The sequence below is a fragment of the Cydia amplana genome, chromosome 18 (genome assembly GCF_948474715.1).
Source record: "Cydia amplana chromosome 18, ilCydAmpl1.1, whole genome shotgun sequence".
NCBI lineage: Eukaryota > Metazoa > Arthropoda > Insecta > Lepidoptera > Tortricidae > Cydia > Cydia amplana.
This window is the reverse complement of record NC_086086.1, coordinates 10,841,819-10,862,326: the sequence shown is the minus strand read 5'-3', so window position 1 is coordinate 10,862,326 and position 20,508 is coordinate 10,841,819. Positions and strand designations below refer to the sequence as shown.

Sequence of the window (20,508 nt, the reverse complement as noted above, 5' to 3'; positions counted from 1 at the left end):
CAACCGTCATTTCCTCGCCTGCTACCTTTAAAGAGTCGGACCTGCAAGAGCGTCTCGATCAGTACATGGCGGAGCAAAGAGAGTTCCGAGAGGAGATCCGGGCCACTTTAAAAAGCCTCACGGATCGTATGGCCGGTGTCGAGAGCCGCCTAGAAATAGTGGAGAGGAAGGTGGCGGAGGCGGAGGCGACCCCCCGCGGCAGCAGTGCGGAGGTGAATGAACTGCGGCGGACAGTGTCGCGCCTACAGCAGGAGCTGAATGACCGCGACCAGGACGCTCTGCTCGCTGACCTGGACATCGGCCACATCCCAGAGGAGAAGGGCGAGAACGTGGTTCACACGGTCACCGTCATCGCCGCTAAGCTTGGCGTGACGCTGGAGACCCGCGACGTGGTGTTCGCCGAGCGAGTCGGCGCGGTGGAGCGGGGTGGGACGGACGCCGGGGGGGAAGGGGCCGCGGGGCGCCCGCGCCGCGTCGTCGTGAGGCTGGCGCGGCGCCAGCTGAGGGACGAGCTGCTGCGTGCCGCCCGGGTGCGGCGCACCTTCACCTCCGCTGACGCGGGCCTGCCGGGCCCGCCGCGCCGAGTGTACTTCAATGAGCGGCTCACCCGCACTAACCGCCTGCTGTTCCACCGAGTCCGTGAGGAGTGTAGGAGTCAGCAGTGGAGGTTCGCGTGGACGAAGAGGGGCCGCGTGTATGCTCGGCAAAGCGACGGCAAGCAGGCGGTCTGCATCAGGTCGGACGCTGATATTGAACGGGTTTTTGGGAGAAGTTCGGTTTGACTAAATGGGACTATAGATATAAGTTAATTAATATGTTTTGTGTTAGGTTAGTCACTATTACAAGTTTTTTGATAGGATATGGCAATTCAAACTTCATAAATGTATCTATTTATACAATGTATGTTTTTTATTTATACACATCGTACCAATTGTTTTACACCATATATGCAATAATTATTGTTACTCGTTACAGTTTCTTATCTATCACTACATACTATGTTCATGACTCAAACCAAACCAGTTATAATATTCAATATTAAGCAGCTTAAAATAGGTTTGTTTAATGCAGGTTCCCTAGGCACAAATCAGGACAATCTCATAGCGGCTACTACTCGGCAAGATGTTGAAGTGCTTGCACTTAACGAAACTTGGCTGACTGCAGAGGGCGACGGACGGGCCCCGGTGATCCCAGGTTACAAGTTGCGACACATACCCAGGCCTCAGGGTACTCGTTCGCGAGGGGGAGGCGTTGGGTTTTATATTAAACGCAATCTTAATGCCCGTACATTCCCTCACCCCGTCGATCCTCTGCATAGATTAGTTGAGCAAATGTGGCTTACTTTGACGGTGAATGGGAGAAAGCTAGTTATTGGTACAGCTTATCGGCCACCTTGGATGGACGTGGATTTATTTTTTGACGCAATTTCTGACACAATTAGTTCAATTCCGAATTATGACAACTTAATAGTATTAGGAGACTTCAATATAAATTTGTTAACAAATGCCGACTCAAGAATAGTTAAATTTAATAATTTTTTGACATGTTTTCAACTTACACAATTAGTTTCGCAACCTACGCACTTTACAGAAAAAAGCCAGACTCTGCTTGATGTGATTTGCACAGATATGAAGGCAAAAAATATATGCATTGAACATGTAGGCACACTTTACGGACACTGCCTCATAGTCTGTGAATTTAATATCAAATTAGAAAAGCCTAAACCATATCACATAACCTACAGGCCTCTCAAAAATATACAACTTGAATATTTTGATAGGGACTTGCAGTGTGTGACTTTGGACCCCCTGTTGAATTCCGGAGATGTCAATGACATGGTTAGAATATTCAATAAGAACTTACTTTTCTTATTCGACCTCCATGCGCCTCTAAAAACAATCGCACTCAAGGGAGGGTCTCACCCCTGGATTACAGACACAATCAAGGATATGATGCGGCTGCGTGATAAGGCTGCAGCTGACTTCCATAAGAACCGGTCTGAGGGAAAACGACAATATTATAAGGACATGAAATCCATAGTAAGTAAGGCTCTGTACTGTGAGAGATCAGCCTATTATAAACTTAATATAAATAATAAAATAAATGATCCCAAAACACTATGGAAAAATTTAAAATCTACTTTATTGCCCAAAAAAAATACAGAACTGCCCAACTCATTCAGCGACCCAGAAATAATTAACACACATTTTCTGACCCTACCGGGCACTTCAGACATTAGCATATCTGACCTCACTTACTTTGAATATCATAGATTTAATGACTCTATCTTTCATTTGCACCCATCAACCTCTGATCAAATAATTAAAATTGTTAAGAACCTTAAGTCAAATGCTGAGGGCTGTGATGGCATTAACTTAAACATGCTATTATTGACTTTTCCTCATACTGCAGACATAATTACCAAAATAATAAATATCTCTTTCTTGACATGTACATTCCCTGACATCTGGAAATTAGCAATTGTTCGCCCACTTCCTAAAATATCAAACCCATCTGGACTAAAAGATTTAAGGCCCATTAGTATTCTGCCATGTCTCTCTAAAATAATAGAAAAAATTGTAAGTAAACAACTAACTGACTATTTAGAGACCAACAATATCTTACCAGATGTTCAGTCAGGTTTCAGAAAGGGGCGAGGCACAGCAACTGCCCTGCTGGATGTCACTGACAACATCTTGTGTTCCCAGGATCAAGGCTTGTGCACTCTGTTAGTACTGCTAGACTTTTCCCGGGCGTTTGATTGTTTAAATATTAATCTGCTCTTATCTAAGCTTACTTACTATGGTTTTGATAATAATGCTGTAAAGTGGTTTGACAGCTATCTTAATAATCGCTCTCAATGTGTAAAACTAACTCAGAGCAACGGCACCATAAAGACTTCAGTTCAGGCTAGCCTTAAGAGAGGCGTTCCGCAGGGATCGGTTATCGGTCCAATCCTATTTATTCTATACTCTGCTGATATAGGGACGCAGATCACACACTGTAAGTACCACATTTATGCAGACGATATCCAAGTGTACATTTCTTGCAAGCCAGATGAAGCAGATAGTGCAATTGAAAAACTTAACCACGATCTTAGCAAAATTGCATGCTGGGCCAAAAATAACTGCCTAATGCTCAACCCTAGCAAGACCAAATATTTAGTCTTCGGCAGCAAACAACAACTGACTAGGTTTAACCCCGCGGCCAATGTGATATTGATGGATCAATCCATTGAGCAAGTTCAGGAGGCTCGTAATCTTGGGCTCCTCATGGATAGTAGCCTTCGGTTTGAGCGCCACACTGTTAATGTTGTCAGAAGCTGTTTTTATAAACTTAAAATTCTTTATAAAATAAGGCCATATATAAATGAAAATGTGCGTATACGGTTAGTTGAGTCTCTTGTTCTCTCTAAATTAAATTATGTTGACAGTGTATATGGTCCCCGACTTCTTGCCAAGACAAAGAAGCTTATTCAGCGCGTCCAAAATGCCTGCGCACGTTTTTGTTTCAGCATTCCTTCAAGGGCTCATGTCACTCCATTTCTCAACAAACACAATATGCTAAAAATGCAACATCGACGCAAACTCCATTTAGCTTGTCTTCTTTTTGGTGTTTTGAAGTTCAATGCCCCAAAATATCTTTACGATAAGCTGACGATCAATAGGACGCGTGAACGCCGGCAGTGTGCGATACACCTACTGCCACCCCGACATGCTACATCAGCGTTCCGTGGTAGTTTCCGATATGCAGCAGCAAAGATTTGGAATAATATTCCTCCGCCAATAAGGAACCTGCAAAATGTTAACGGTTTTAGATGCAAACTCAAACAGTTTATGTATTTACACCAACAATCACAGGAAACTTTGAGTCATGACACTAGTTGCATATAACTTGTTTTGTCTCTCGTATTTATATAGACTTACCGTTCGTTTTTTGTCCCTTTTGCTTTGCCATATCGCTTCTATTATCATTTCTATTAATTTTAAGTTTAGGTTAGGATTACGTTTTGTATGCTATGTCGCAGAACTCATAGACAGCCAGCTGTACTGTATTGCCGTTACTTGATGTGGCTGAACAGGATTAGTGACACTCGCGGTAATGAGTTTGTTACGCCCACTTAATATTGTGTTGTCCATCTTCTAGTTTAACTTTTCCCATGGTGCGACCATGCCATGCCATGCTTATGCAGTTTTAGTTTCGCACGTCGCCGCTGGCGCTAGCAGTTGCAGGCAAGCGTTGACGCATGGTATGGTCGCGTTCATAATTTCTCGTCTATTATAAATTTTTGTCTGTGTTTATGTTTTTCTTTTCTTTTTGTTTTGTTTGTATTCATAATTCGTTTTCATGTATAAATTTTTGTATTCTCTGTTTTCTTATTTACTTCTTCTGTGTATCTTTTTCAAATGTTTTAATATGTATCTTTTTGTGTTATCTGTCGTGGCATCACCGAATGGGCCCTACGGAAGACCAGCGCTGGCTTTATAGCTAGCATTATGCTGAGTTGGGTCCATTTCGTGATGCACACTTATTGTTCTCTTCTGTTCTTGCTGTTGTTGTCTGTACATGTTCGTACATGTTTTGTGAACGTCACGAATAAAAATCTTTTATCTTTATCTTATCAACATTCACACACATTCATACATTCGACTCTGAAGCATGTGTATTATTGTGTAGCTACCTACCTACCTTTGACCCCCATGACCCCCCCCCCCCTCCTTCCTGGATCTTCCTTGGGCACTTACTAACTTTTCACCGTTATAATCAATATGAAAATGTGGCTCAAATATGACAATAATACCTACTCTGACAAAAAAAAATAGGGATAGGGCAAGAGAAATAAAAAAAAAGTTATTACAAATTAAAACATTATTATGTTCAACATATTCTCCTTTAGCTTTGATACACAAACTCAAACGGTTGTTAAATTTATTAATAAAATGCCGCAGTAAAATCATTGTCAACGTATTGAACCACTTTTAATGTATGTGTGTTAGTCTGTAAGGTATGTTACGGGTATTAAATAGATGGCATGGCTGTTGCAGAGGCGGCAACGGAGGCAGATGTGGTGCGCGCGCGCCGGTAGCCAGCAGCGCGCGCGGCCTGCGGGCGTCGCGGCCATCGAACCGCGCGCGTTCTAGACAATACCCTAAGCACTATATACGGTAACTACACAACATTTTATTTATTAGAAAAAGTAAGGGCAAATCGCCTACGGTAAATGTGATGCGGAGGGATGAAAGTTATGTGACGTGAATGGTAGGTATTAAAGTGGAGATCAATGGAAATTGCAAATAGTAAGTATGGAGCTTTTTAAAAATGTGTATGGAATTCGTTATTTGCTCTTAATAAAAAAATCTAAAAAGTCAAACTAGGCTATGTTAATATAGGTACAAAAAAAATAGCTAAGTTATTATACCAAAAATTATAATAAAATCTAACATCATCAGCTTAGTATTATCTAAAATCTGCTTGTATACAAAACATCCACAACGCAGGCTTCGTCAGGTGGCAATGTTATTTTCATTACATATTACATAAAGGTGATGAAATAACGTAATCACATCTGAAACGTAAGTAACATGACATTACTAGTTGCTATAAAAACAAGTCCCCCTGAACTAATTACACCCCTACGGAACACGACCCCCGATATAATCTGTACTCGCAGGAGTCGCAGGCCTCCTATCCAGGCCAAGGTCAGACAAAGGGCGACTCTCCTGTGGGTTCTCATTCATGACAATAAGTACAGAAATGCTTTTTTGTTTTTAAAAGGAAATGAGACGACCGCGCGCTTCTCGTAGTCCCCATTTTCCTTTTTGGATATTGACATTATGGACAATATTTTTACAAAAATTTATGTAGCTATACAACTAAGCAAGCGGCAAGCCTAGCGGTAAGAGCGTGCGACTTGCAATCCGGAGGTCGCGGGTTCAAACCCCGGCTCGTACCAATGAGTTTTTCGGAACTTACGTACGAAATATCATTTGATATTTACCAGTCTCTTTTCGGTGAAGGAAAACATCGTGAGGAAACCGGACTAATTCCAATAAGGCTTAGTTTACCCTCTGGGTTGGAAGGTCAGATGGCAGTCGCTTTCGTAAAAACTAGTGCCTATGCCAATTCCTGAGATTAGTTGCCAAGCGGACCCCAGGCTCCCATGAGCCGTGGCAAAATGCCGGGACAACGCGAGGAAGATGATGAAGATGATTTAGCTATACAACGAAGGAATCGTTTGACTTTTTTTGATTTTTTGGTTAAATGTAAGAATTAGGAGCTAAATCAAATTCCATACGATTTTTTTAATGCTCTCCTATCTGTCTCCTATCTCTTAGAATAATTTAAAATTAAAAAAAAATAAACGATGGGGCATGTGTACCTGTGGTTGATATATACATGAAATTGTGTCAAAATATTTTTAATAATATTATTAACTTATTAATTATCCAAAGAGGAAAATAATAATTGAAAAAGGCGCGGTCCACTTTCGTCTTAAGCTTTTAACTCTCAAAAAAAAAAACATCTTTAAGCCATGCTTGAATGGGAATAATGAATGAGGGAGTAAAACGCAACGACATGTCAGTTTGTTTCTCTTTATTTAAGGGTCTCTTGGGAATCGTAAGGAATTTAATGTTTCTAAGATGCGTAGTACGGGTAGTACTCGTATTGCGTAGTGCAGTGGGTATGGGAAAAGGATCCATATTTTATTTATGTTCGCCCATATCCGGTGTCAAATAAAAAGTAGGTACCTAATAAAACCTCTTTATTTGACTTTTGTCAGAAAAAGTCTTAGGTATAAGCGGAAAATATACTCTTATCGCACTTATTGACTTTAACGCGGTTGTTTTCCAAAACATTTTTGCATTGTTTAATGCAAATATTTGTAGGATAAGGCAAATGTAGCAAGCGTATACTTTATCCTTTTTTTATTAGGTACTTTTTTATGCACAATTAAGAATTTATCTTTAAGAATTATCAGTTTACTGGAAACATGCGTGCACATGCACATACACGATGCTTAAGTTTTATAAACCACCTAGTCCCTGGTCGCTCCCACTTCTGTATTTTTTTAAAGTTCTTATACGCCTTTAGTGCTGTAACAGTACGCTAAGGATAAAATACAAAAGACAACATTTCATAGACCCAAAAAAAACTATATAGTTACCTAACTACCCAGAAACCTGTTTTTAGGTTAATTAATCTAACTACATAGAATACCTTCAATTAACGTGGTTACGTAGCAAATTACGTAAGCCTAAAATTGCTGCAGTTAAAATGGTTACATCTGGGCAGGCCACGTTATTGGATTGCTTGGGTTTCACATTCGCGTGTTTACTCTGTGTAATCAACTTTCGGGACATTTACCTTTTTTCCTGCTAATAATGTAGCTATAGTTAGTCAAACCAATTTGTCAGTAAATAAAAAAAAACTATATTCACCCTTTTCTTTTGGGTGCTAGTACTAGTGTAAGACAAAGATAGTTTGATTCTCTCTGACTATGTTTGAAATGAGACAGTCCTTTGACAAACTATAGCTATATACATAAAATATGATAGGAATTGACGTCAATGATCAGCAAGACACGTCAATGACGCGTAAATGTTTTAAGTTGACCCCGAAATCGGTACTAACTATGCGTAATCAGAGGTCAAATACGAGCATAATTAAATAGTTACTTATATCAATATACATACTAGTTATCCCTAATGGGACAGCTATGTATTTAGATTTAGAAAAAGTGGGAAGTATAGTATACTTAATGAGACTACCGCGATATTGTATGAATCTTGAATGGTGTGATCAAAGTTACTGTTCTTTCATGTGTCCATCGGCTAGCGAAGCTCTTGGGTGTAACCACGGCCACGCTAAGTTTTCATGTCTAGTGCCACATCAAGTACGAGTATAGCGCTCCTATGTGATATATATTATATGTATTGTCACTGTCAGTCAGTGCAAATTTAGCTTGGTTGGAGTCAAACATCTGATATTGATATCTGCGCATTGGTTGCGAGCGAGATGCACAAATATCAATAACAGATAAGATGATATAGTATAATCGATAAACACTTATAAAAAAGTACGTGCCACGCTTATCTATAACAGGTACTGATGGTCTCTCAAAACATTAATCGAATAAGGTACCATCTGAGCGTATGATCTTATTGAGTCTGTTTCGCATCGTTGGTTTCAGGTCGGACATGAAAAATCTTGCCCATTTGCTGGCTGTCCCTATCAGCGAACACGAGCTCACTTTCATCTCTCTGGTAGCCGCGGCCACGCTGCTCTCGCGGACGACAGGTAATACTAATATCTAATATATGTACCTATATATTCGGTCAAACCAATTTGTCAGTAAATAAGAACAAAAAACTATACTCATCCTTTTCTTGTGAGTGCAAGTACTAGTGTAAGACAAAGATAGTATGATTCTCTGTCTATGGTTGAAATAAGATAGTCCTTTATACTTACATTAGCAATATATTTATATAATAATTCTTCACGTTGTTTGAGAACAGCACTTTTTACCTTGGCGGAAATAGGCATTTTTTGACAAGGATCTTTTGCCTGGCTTCGGCAAGCCTCACCATAGCAGTAAGCAATAATGTAGTACCTACGAGTTGTCGCTGACAGTCATTGTGTTAAAAAGATAAACATTGCTTCCAAGGTCCTTGTCAAAAACATTTTTGGATTTTTAAATAGGTAAAGGCAAAGGAAAGTAGGTACCTATCAGTGGCGGCGCGTCCATAAAAGCCGACTCCCACCGGCTTGCCTGTTTTTGGACGTTTGAGCAGAGTTGTAAAGGAAATATGTAAGCCAAATTAGCCCCGGCTTTCCTATGGATATGTTTGACGCGCCGCCACTGGTAGCTATATAAATACGCTGGAATTTTAATTATTTGTTCACCAAATACGCCCATATTTACAAAAACAGCTTTTCATATTAATATATCTTCTTGGTCAGCTGGCAATGTCATTGTTGCATAAGTTTGTACCTATTTGAATTATTTTTATGGACTCGTTGGCTTTGGCCTGTAGCCAAAATATGAAAATGACTACTAAAGTAGCTACAGATCATTCAATTCATTTTGATGATTCAGAATAGCATATTATTATGAGTTTTTCAAATTTTAAATTAACCTCTGAAACAATCTAAGAACAATAGAAGTAGGTACGTTTACTATACAGTGTGGAATTTATGAATACCACCTGGAATGCTACGCTAGGAAGGATGATATGCTACGGAGCGTAAACGATTGGCATGTTGGCTACGCACCAAGACTCATGTTCTCTTAATATGATATTAGCTTTTAATACCTTAATAGTTGCGTTAAGATGTAGCGATTATCATTCGTCTCGTTTTGACATATTGTGCAAAAGAGACGGCTGCTATACCTATCGATACTCGATAGCTATAAATGAGACCGTTTCGCCATCTGACCTTCCACAGCTAGACTTAAACATAATGCAACTATAAACCATCCAGACGGGAGGTCACAAGTTAACCGTATTGTACATAGCACGAAGGGCTTACGTATTTCTCTAGTATAAGTAGGTACACCATTTTGACTGCGCACCACTATAAACTTTTACGTAATCGCGGTAAAAGTTACGTCGCTATGAATATTTTATAGATTTAGAACGTCTAGGTTTAGGTCTGACTAAACTTAACTCGATCTACCTTTAATAATAAAAAAGTAAGCAGTAGAAAACCAAAAGGCATTTAGATTTTGTAACGATATATCCCGATTTGATTTTGATATGATATGTATATGATGAACTTCTACCTATATAATATATGTAGGTACGTGTGAGCGAGAAAAATAGTAATTTCATATTAATATGTTTTAAAAATCTAAATGCAGCTTTAGCCGTTTTCTTTTTTATTTCTGTTAAGTACATTTTAAATATAAAATCACATTCTTTAGTTTAGATATATAAAATAAGTACACAAAAATACAACTATCAGTTCATGATGTGATGCACGGAATTAGACGGCTGGCCGTATTCGATCTAGAGCTAACTCATTCTACACGTCGTTGAATTCCTACCCCAAGATTATAAGATATTATTACATAGTATACAATAGGAATGAAATTCTTTATTATTACATTTAAACATTGTTATGATATTATTTCGAAATTGATATGTTATTTGAAAATCGGATTTTCCAGCACGCGCTACGAGCGTAGCCATAACGTACCTTCGTATTTTAACCGATACCCGATAACCGAGCCGTAGGGCTGGGTTCGGCGGGGAAAACTATTTAAAAGCAACCATATGAATATCGTGACATCATATTTAATTTTATTCAAGCTCATACTAATCGTTTAATCGTAAATATGACTTATTACTGTGGTGTATAATAGAACAGAATGTTATTGTAACATGTGAATTGTAATACAGAAGGGTAGACACCCCAGCTATGTTTGTGGTCGCCAGGTAGATTGCGGCCGCGATCTCACTAGATTATTCTCACGTCACACCTCAGTTTTGCTTCATATTTATACTAACAAATCGTTTTATCGTATCTGACAGTTAGAATCTAATTTGTCCGTACAGTACAGTAGGTACAGTAACATAAACTACATAAAGGGATATTTTAAGTAGCGCATTGTTGGTAATTTCTAATCTATACCGTTTTGTAAGCGCAAAGAATTTTAAAAGTTACTTTATTATTTCATAACAATGTCACATCACACTTTGTTTTTCCTGTCGCAAACTATCGTACGTATCGTATCACATCGGTAAACTATCGCGATAAAACCATCGTATGATAAAAGGAGAATGGGTGAACATTGTAGTTTAACAGAATCTTCTGGAAATAGTAAGTAGCGTATTGTAATGGAGAGTATTTTGTACAGAAGGGCGGCGCCCACGTAGGTGGTCAGCGGGAGATCGCGGCCGCAGGGCGTGCGGCCGCGCGCGGCCCCCGCACCATCGCCCGCCCATTCACTGTTAGCAGGTAAACAGCTTATCGATACCTACCTTGCTTTCTTTTTTTCACACGACCAACACATATAGAAATATAAATAAAAAAAGAAATACATTTATTTGCAAGAATGAAGGTTATTTATTAATTAACTTAAGCCTTTTACCATCTGTGTCAGATGTTTTTTAAGTCGTGGTGTGGTCGTAGTGTTCGTGGCTGCAAAGCCCTATACGAGAGAGGATGCTTCGGCCACACATGCAGCAGGTGTATGCTGTATGTTATTAATTACAAGTTGGTTAGGTAAATCCATTATTATTCAATTTTCAAGTTCGTATTTGTCATGCTAGTACAGTCTGCATCGGATATATCAGAACGGCTAAGGTGCTCACAGACATCTGACCACGTCTCTATTGTCAAGGCGTTAAGAGTGCACGTACAAATATTGTTGAGCACCGCGGCCGCTCCGATATATTTGATGGCGACTGTACAGTCAATGTCAGTACTTTTTGTACCGAGACTGACTGAAGTAGCCAGACACATTCGTATGTTTCCGTGAAAATAAGATGGAAAATAATTATGCACTACATCTGTCGTACCTATTGTTTATCGAATACCGCGATAGATATTACTGCTTAATTCTTTATTTTATGCTGGCACCATCTCCTCGCTGAATGGCAATACTTATGCGCTGCGAGAGAAAGCTGCCAGCTCTCGGTCACCCGTAGTATCAATGAGCTTTTTGACTAGTTCTTTAAAAAAACACGTGCGCTATAGATCAGAAAATATTGTTATTTGATAAATAAAATAATATCGAAAGCCTTGTTTGTGTTTACACATCCTCTTTCACTTCACTACGCCAAAGAGAATTAAGTGCGCAATTGTACGCCTACGCTACAGTATGAGGCATTATTTCACCGTCATATAGGTAGTAAACCTCTCTGTGCTCCTTACAACAATATAAAAAATTATATGTACCTATAATTAGTAGAATATCTAATCCCCTTACCTAAATACAATAAATATGCCGATCACATCAAAGCAATAAGCTTAGAAATATTGGGATCTTTTGTACACCTAATTCACTCGAGAAGACGTATTCAGAAGTTAAAATATGGTTCCAATATAATATCGATCTAAACCAATCCGTGTTACAACGTAATATGAGCGCTTGCTCTATTTAGTTTGATATTGATATCGTATTTAAGCGCTGGTGGCCTAGCGGTAAGAGCGTGCGACTTGCAATCCGGAGGTCGCGGGTTCGAACCCCGGCTCGTACCAATGAGTTTTTCGGAACTTATGTACGAAATATCATTTGATATTTACCAGTCGCTTTTCGGTGAAGGAAAACATCGTGAGGAAACCGGACTAATCCCTAAACGGGCCTAGTTTACCCTCTGGGTTGGAAGGTCAGATGGCAGTCGCTTTCGTAAAAACTAGTGCCCACGCCAATTACTGGGATTAGTTGCCAAGCGGACCCCAGGCTCCCATGAGCCGTGGCAAAATGCCGGGACAACGCGAGGAAGATGATGATGATTGATATCGTATTTGTAAAATCGGAGTGCAGCTAAATATTACGATCGAGAGCGAGTTGCCTGAGCTGCTTCTCTTAATTCCTGGGCGAGCCGAATTTAAAAAAATATCACGAAACAAAGTCTTGTTAGGTAATAATTATCATTATAAATTCTAGATCTAGAATTACTAGACTAGACTAGACTCCAAACTACCACTAGTTAGACTGGACTAGATTCCAAAAAAAAATTCTTTTTTCTGATAGGATTTAATTTGTTGTATTTATATGTAGAATATAAAAAATATACAAGTAACCAAACTTATTTAGGAGGAATACGTAGTAATATTTAATTGCGGTAGTTGATAAATAATCGCCAGACAACTGAAACGACTTCCATAAGAGGGTTAAACGGGAAATAAAGGGGTGGCGCTAAAGGCTAGCGTGATTTTTGCCCTTTATGGTAGGTGAATAGGAAGTGTATGTATATAGGTATATTGCTAGACTGCAGTTTAAAAACCTTGAGTTAGGATTGCATTATGGTGTGATGCCTTATTCTGGTGTTAAAACAATTTCTAAACTTTTTAGTTACGTGCGTTCGTTTACTGTTGGTCGTAACAGTATATTAAGTACATATCTAGCCTTAGGTAGGGCAGCCTACCTAGCGGCGGTAAAGTACATACCTAGCCTTAGGTAGGGCAGCCTACCTAGCGGCGGTAAAGTACATACCTAGCCTTAGGTAGGGCAGCCTAGCGGCGGTAAAGTACGGACGGACGGTGTTTATTTTTCTGTTTGACGGAGCCGGAAAAGCGGCATATTCGTTTGATTTAGCGCAGCGGGCCGAAAGTTGAAGCAAAAAACAAGTTACAAAGCATTTTTGTGCATTGTTTCGTTTAGCTCATGCGTAATTTTTTTTATCAAAAAGTTTTGAGTTATAGGTTATTTATGTTATTATTTAGTTAAACATAAATAAGACTAATTTTATATAATATACCTACATTATAGAGTTTAGTTGAGTTGGAGGCATGTGTTTGTGTCGGGCTCGAGTGACCTTATTCCAGGCTAATAAATGGGGTAACTTCACCGCGCCCCGATATGAAATATTGCTGTGTTGTTCACGATCGATAACCTACTATAAAACTATCATTGATAATACAATTGTTTATAATTCATAACTGAAGTCTTACTACGATATCAATGATACATATGTATAATACAATTAGTAAGTATAAGATTAAATAATAACGTGTCATTTTTACTGAGAGCTAGGAGGTCGATTCTGCTTTAACTATTTGATATGGTTTTCACCTTATTTTGATACACGCAACATGTCATCGGGCATCTCAAACGCACCATTACGATCAAGCGAAATATCATTAAACCACTTCTAATTGTATTTCATTAGTCCTAATCAGCGTGAGACACTCGAATCAAATTCGGCCTCTTGTACGCGTAACCAAGTGATGTGGGGTTAGCAAATCTTATACCACTATGTCCTATCGTCCTACCGTTGCAATAATGATATATATTTTAGAAATGTTAATTCTGTTTTAAGTTATTTATTATGTCAATTAATTGTCTATATGATGAAAATCATTTTCCGCTGCCAATAGGCGGCGATTTAGGCCAATTTTTTATTTATAGTTTAGGCTTAGTTTTTAATTTTAGTTATAATTTTTATTTTAAGGGTTTTTGTTGTTTGTTACTTGTTTTAATCTTTTCCGCATTAATACACCGAAACAAAACATATTTTAATCAACGAAAATAAGCCGACAGAAAATAATAGACGGAAATATTACAGTTAGTACCATTTCCAAGATTAATTGCAGTTACAGCTTGGCTTATGTTTAAGGGCCCATCACAGCTTTACGGGCTAATTATAATATTTTGTGCGTTACTAGTAACATAGTTAGTAACAAAAACTTGGAGCTCTGAGGTGGGGGGTCGAGGCGGAGACGTAGTCAGTGAAACAACCAGTCAGTTCGACGTTACGTTTAATACTAATCCTAAACTAACACACTACAGCACGCCACACCACACCACCGGGGTTGGCAAAAAAAAGAAAAATAATACACATTTTTTTTTTTTTTAACATAAACAATGTCATAAACACAATTGTAATATGCCACACAATATAGATGTTTTAATTACTAATTTGTTGTTTTTCATTTTAACAAGTATTACTTAAGAACACTTACAATGTGTAAGGCATTTTAATAGTTTTACATAATAAAAATATAAGTATGACAGTTAAGACACGTTAAGTGTCCGAAACGAACAACTTAGTTCTATTAATATGGACAGTATCCTCTTTTCCGTTGACAGAAATTACAACATTAGGGTTTTCTAATCTAATCACTTTGTATGGTCCTTTGTATAACGTATCGAGTTTGTTACCGGTTTCACTTTTCACTAAGACGAGATCGTCCTTTTTATAACTCACTGTGTTCACTTTTGTATCGTAAGTACACTTTCTAAGTTGTTTACACTTTATCAAGTTTTCACGCGCGTCTTTGTGTGCCGTTTGTAATCGATACCTTAATTCTAAACTATAATCACTAGGGTTATACAATGGTTCAATTGTACTTCTTACTCTACAAGGTAATTCACATGATTTACCAAAAACAAGTTCAAACGGGGTGTACTTTGTTACTGTATGTACTGAGTTATTATATGTGAAACACCAATATGGAAGCCAATAACTCCACGTTTCTGGATATTTATTACACTGTATTCTTAGATAAGAACCTAAATTTTTGTGACTATTTTCGAGGGAACCTATTGTTTCATGGTGATATGCTGTTGATTGGAGTTTATCTATTTTTAACAGTTTACATACCTCACTCATTGTAGAGGAAATGAACTCGGTGCCCCTGTCCGTAACTATGGCTTTGGGTGGTCCATATCTTAATATAAAATTATTAACTAAACTACGTGCTACACTTACCGTATCTTTACTTCTAAGTGGGTAAGCTTCTACAAATTTGCTCAGCTCGCACTGAATAGTAAGTATATACTTATAATTTTCGTCGTCTTGATCGATCGGTCCCATTAAATCTAGAAATACCTTATCAAATGCCGACGAGGCTGTAGTCGTCACTACCATCGGCTCTACTGTATGTCGAGAGTGTTTGTGCTTTTGACAAGACTCACACCTTCGCACGAATTCCCTGACATCATTTTCTATTGATGGCCAGTAGAATCGTCTCTTAATATTGTTAATCATTTTACGTACCCCCGCGTGGCCACTTGTGGGCAGTAAATGGTAGTCACTGATTATGAATTTTTTTTCGTCATCATCGTATATTCTTTTTACTCCTCTTAATACACATACGTGTGGGCCGGACCACTGTTTACGATTATTTATCTCTTGTATTATCCGTTTGATAAAAAGCTCGTTTTCATCATTTTTAATAATACATATCTGTTTGACGTCAATTTCTTTACAGTAATCACTCAATTTAGTTACAAATTCGACTCGCGTAAAGTGTAATCTAAAATCGAGATTTACATATATTATTTTTTTATTTTTATCATAACTGAAACATTCATTCTTCTTTATTATTAATTGTCCTTTCTTTTCTAATTTGTTTACTTCCTCGCCTTTTACTAACATCATTTCTACTGCATTTTCTGGTATTCTTAATATCTCTACAACACGCGGTTGATCAGGCCGCTTGTTTGTGTCGATACTAGGAACATCATTTTGCACACTTTCCGATTGTATTCTTCTAGCCTGTGCTCTCGTCATCACTGTCATAATTTGATTACTCATCTCTTTCAACTCGTTAGAAGTAATTACTATACGTGATAACGCGTCCGCGACTACATTATCTTTTCCTTTCACATAACAGACGTTAAAATCATACTCTTCTAATAGTAATCGAAATTTTAATAACCTACTTGATGGATCTTTCATTCCGAAAAGGTAAATAAGTGGTTTATGGTCTGTCATAATAGTGAATTTCCTCCCGAATAAATATGGTCTGAAATATTTTATACTCCATACTACGGCTAGTAACTCTTTTTGTATCGTCGGGTAATTTTTCTCAGCTTTATTTAAAGGCCGACTGGCGTAAGCCACCGGTCTCAAATCGTAATTACATAATACCGATCCTATCGCTGTACCTGACGCATCTGTTTGCAAAATAAATTGTTTATCTTCGCTAAAATCCGGATATTGTAGTATAGGTGGGGAAATAAGTTTATTTTTTAAATGTTCAAAATTTTCATAACATTCTTGGGTGAAATTGAACGGTACATCCTTTTTACACAGATTAGTTAATGGCAACGTAATATCAGCAAAGTGTCTTATAAACTTTCTATAATAATTACAAAATGCTACGAATCGTCTAACTTCATCGGCATTTGTTGGTATCGGATAATTTTTTACGATTTTAATTTTTTCGGGATCCGGTAAAACACCTTTTGCTGAAACTACGTGACCCAAGTAAAGAAGTTCAGTTTTTAAGAATTGGCACTTAGTCGGATTTAATTTTAGATTTACTTGTCTTAACCGTTCAAAAACATCCAAAAGGTTTTTATTATGAATCTCTAAATTTCGTCCAAAAATTACAAGGTCGTCAAGGTACACGAAACATTTTTCAAAATTTAGCCCAGACATAGCTACTGTCATTACTCTAGAAAAAGTACTAGCACTAGTGCGCAAACCCATTGGTAACCTTTTCATGGAATATTGGCCTGTATTTGTGGTGAAACTTGTGTATTTACGACAATCTGGGGTAAGCTTGACTTGATAATAAGATTGGCTGAGGTCTAAATGCGAAAAGTATATAGCACCAGAAAGTGAATCCAATATTTCCGTAATATTTGGTAACGGGAATTTATCGTCTTCTAATTTCTCATTTAATTTACGGTAATCAATTACTAATCTCCACTCTTTTTTATCTTTATTTATTCCTTTTTTAGGTACTAATAGAATAGGACTAGACCATTCGCTTCGCGTTTCCTCAATTATGTCATCATCGATCATTCGTTTAATTTGTTTTTGTATTTCCTGTTGTTGACTCTTAGGTACCCTATAAGGTTTTACATATACCGGACTACCATTCTCTTTAACCTTAATCGTATGTTCACATACAGAAGTACTTGTAAGTTTATCACCCGGTAAATGAAATATGTCAGCATACTTAGAACAAATAGCTTCAATGTTTCCACGCTCATTATGTTGCAAGTGGTCAAGTTTCAATAACGATAACAACTCTTTAGCCCGAACGGAACTTGAGTCGCACTTGCTGAATTGACACATGTTGTATTCGCTTAATGCATACAATGTAGGTTGAAATGTAGGTATTGTTATGTTGTTATGGCTAGTGTTAAGAATTTTAATAGGGATTACATTGTTACGTGGTTTTACTATTAATCCTGCTAGAAGCACGTTTTCCTGTAATTCTTGTGGGCATACAACACAATCCTCTAGTATTGTTTCATTTAATCTAATATAATGAATAGATTCGCTGCGAGCGGGAATCGATAAATGATCACGGCTAACTTTTGTTGAACCGTAAATCGGCACAGTCGTCGATAGGTCTTGGTTTCTTAATGTTAATTGAAAGATTTCTAAGTCAATATGAGCTTTATTTATCTTTAAAAAGTCGAACCCGATAATTCCGTCTGATTTTACAGGTAAATTGTCAAAAATATGAAATTTATGTTCGATTGAATAACCATTCGGAGTAAGTAACGAAATGTACGTATATGCGCGGGAATGTAAAGTACCGCCTAAACCGCGTACCGGTATGTCCTGTTTGTATACAATAGCATGTTCCGATAACGCTTTGGATTTAATAGCTGATAACGAAGCTCCAGTGTCGACTAACCATGAACACTCTTTATGTGTTGTGTTTAAAAATACATATCCGATATTATCGTCAAAGGTTAATACATGTTCTTTAGGCACGAAAAAACTCACTGGTATTCGGCTGTGTAAGTTCGTTGTTTACATGAGTCGTAGTAAGTACTTGTCCCCTACCACGAGAAACTCGACCGCGATTCGAACGCGATCTTACATAGCTGCCGCGAGACTGGTATCTGTTATACGTAGGTATGTTATAGTTACCTCTACTTTGGTAATAACCTCGGGTCGATGCATTGTAATTACCTCTATACTGTCCTCGAGTTGGTGTAATAGGGTGACCTCTATAAGGTCTGTACCCGCGATACCCGTGGCCGTAGTGGCTCCTGTTGGACGACTTACCTCTGAAATTTAGTATGGTCTCTGGCTGCGCGGACTCCTCGTCCTGCGCAGCACGTACCGCGTCCTTAAAGTCCGTGTAGTCTCGAGCCGCTATAATGGTACTGAGACGTCTATTCCGTAATCCGTCGGCAAACTTTTTTATTGCTAGTTGCTCGTTTATTGGCTTAAGTACCTCACAAGCCTTTTCGTTCGTGTTGGCTTGCGAGATAGTTAAGTTCACGAAGATATCTTCTATTTCGTTAGCGTATTGCGAAATAGACTTCTCACCCTGTGAAACACTGTTTAGTTTAATGAGCAAAGCGTTAGCTGATTTTTTGGTCAGCAAGTACTTTTTCATATCCGCAATTAAATTTTCGCAAGTGTCATACTCAGATTTAAGTTTTAATTTTGCAGACTTTGTTAACCTTGTGGCTAGAACAAATTTTATCAGTAGTTGTTTGCAACTACTTTCCTTGAGGCATCCCTCATACATACTGACTGCATCAATTAAATTATTTGTTACATCTTCAGAACCATCCATTACAGGCAACAAAGTCGCCGCCGTTTTTAATTCGAACTTGTCCATGGTAGTGGTTATCGTACAGCTATTTTTAGAACAAGCAGGTTGCGTTATGTTACACTGATATGACAAAATCTTTTTATAAACGGACTCTATGTTATCTATTAAGTTTTCTAGTGTATATTCAGCATATTCTATCGCAAAATCACTCTTATTTAAGTTAACAAGAATCAGATTATATTTTTCATACAGACTAGTGGCATTTTTTATTTTGTTACTCACATTTAATGGATACAATTGCCTTTTCTGACCTAGTTTTCTTAATGCGACTTGAATATCCTTTAAACTTTGAAATACAACATCAAGTTCTTCCATAAAAATAAAGATAAGAGTTTACTATTAGTTTCAAGGCGATGAAGACAATTAAAAAAAAAAACTTACATAACTATAGGGACCGCATAGTTACGCGCACACATTTATGTCGCCGGTATCGGTACCTCCTGGTCCTGGACGTCGCCGCTGGAACGATCACCGCGCCCCGACATCCTTAAGCGAAGTCTCCGGAATGCGTTGTCCCGTAGTTCATGTCTCACCAGCTTTCTATGACAATTGTTATATTGTCTGTAGACGATATATAATACGCCAGCTCCACACAGGGCCAGCACCACCGACAGCAAGATATTGTTCACGCTTGTGTGAGCCCTTATTTCGGCTCCGGCATCGTTTAAGTCGCCGTGCTGGTTCACGATGACCTCCTTATTGTCACACACGCACTTAGAGCATTCTTTGCCCATTTTTATTAAAGTTTTCTCTGAGTGAACGGAACACTGCATACACCACAAGCGCACGAGTCGCGAGTCGCGATTGCGTCATTATTCTCGAGTATTCAAAAAGTCCTTCGTTAGCGAAACGCGCTGGCTAGGGTCGCCATCTGAGGTGGGGGGTCGAGGCGGAGACGTAGTCAGTGAAACAACCAGTCAGTTCGACGTTACGTTTAATACTAATCCTAAACTAACACACTACAGCACGCCACACCACAAGCTGAAAGCCACGCATAACACGAGAAATGTTGACCTATATTCCTGCGTTACACAACTGTTCCAAGGACCCAGCTCCGTTATATAATAGCCGATACTAACATTGGGAATAAAGTCAGGACTTGTTATAATCAGTGCCGAAGTTCCCTACTTGATTTCGCTCCGGTTTTCCGAGTTAACTGCGAGTTGAGCTCAACTTTTTCCTTAATGTCTTTGCTTCAGTACGTACACTGTACATAAAATAGGTAAAATTTTGTACTCACTCTGTATTTTTTTTACAAAGTACTACATTCTATAAAAAAAAAACCAAAATGATTCG

General features: G+C 38.4%; 1 protein-coding gene across 1 annotated transcript in view; it reads left to right on the top strand.

The window, feature by feature from the left end:
• LOC134656448 (sodium channel protein para-like) overlaps positions 1-20,508 on the top strand; it is a 90,500-nt gene that overhangs the window by 34,127 nt on the left and 35,865 nt on the right. Inside the window, 3 exon segments of the mRNA XM_063511980.1 lie at positions 5,046-5,165; positions 8,192-8,298; positions 10,862-10,962. The gene's annotated coding sequence lies outside the window, so the exon portion shown is untranslated.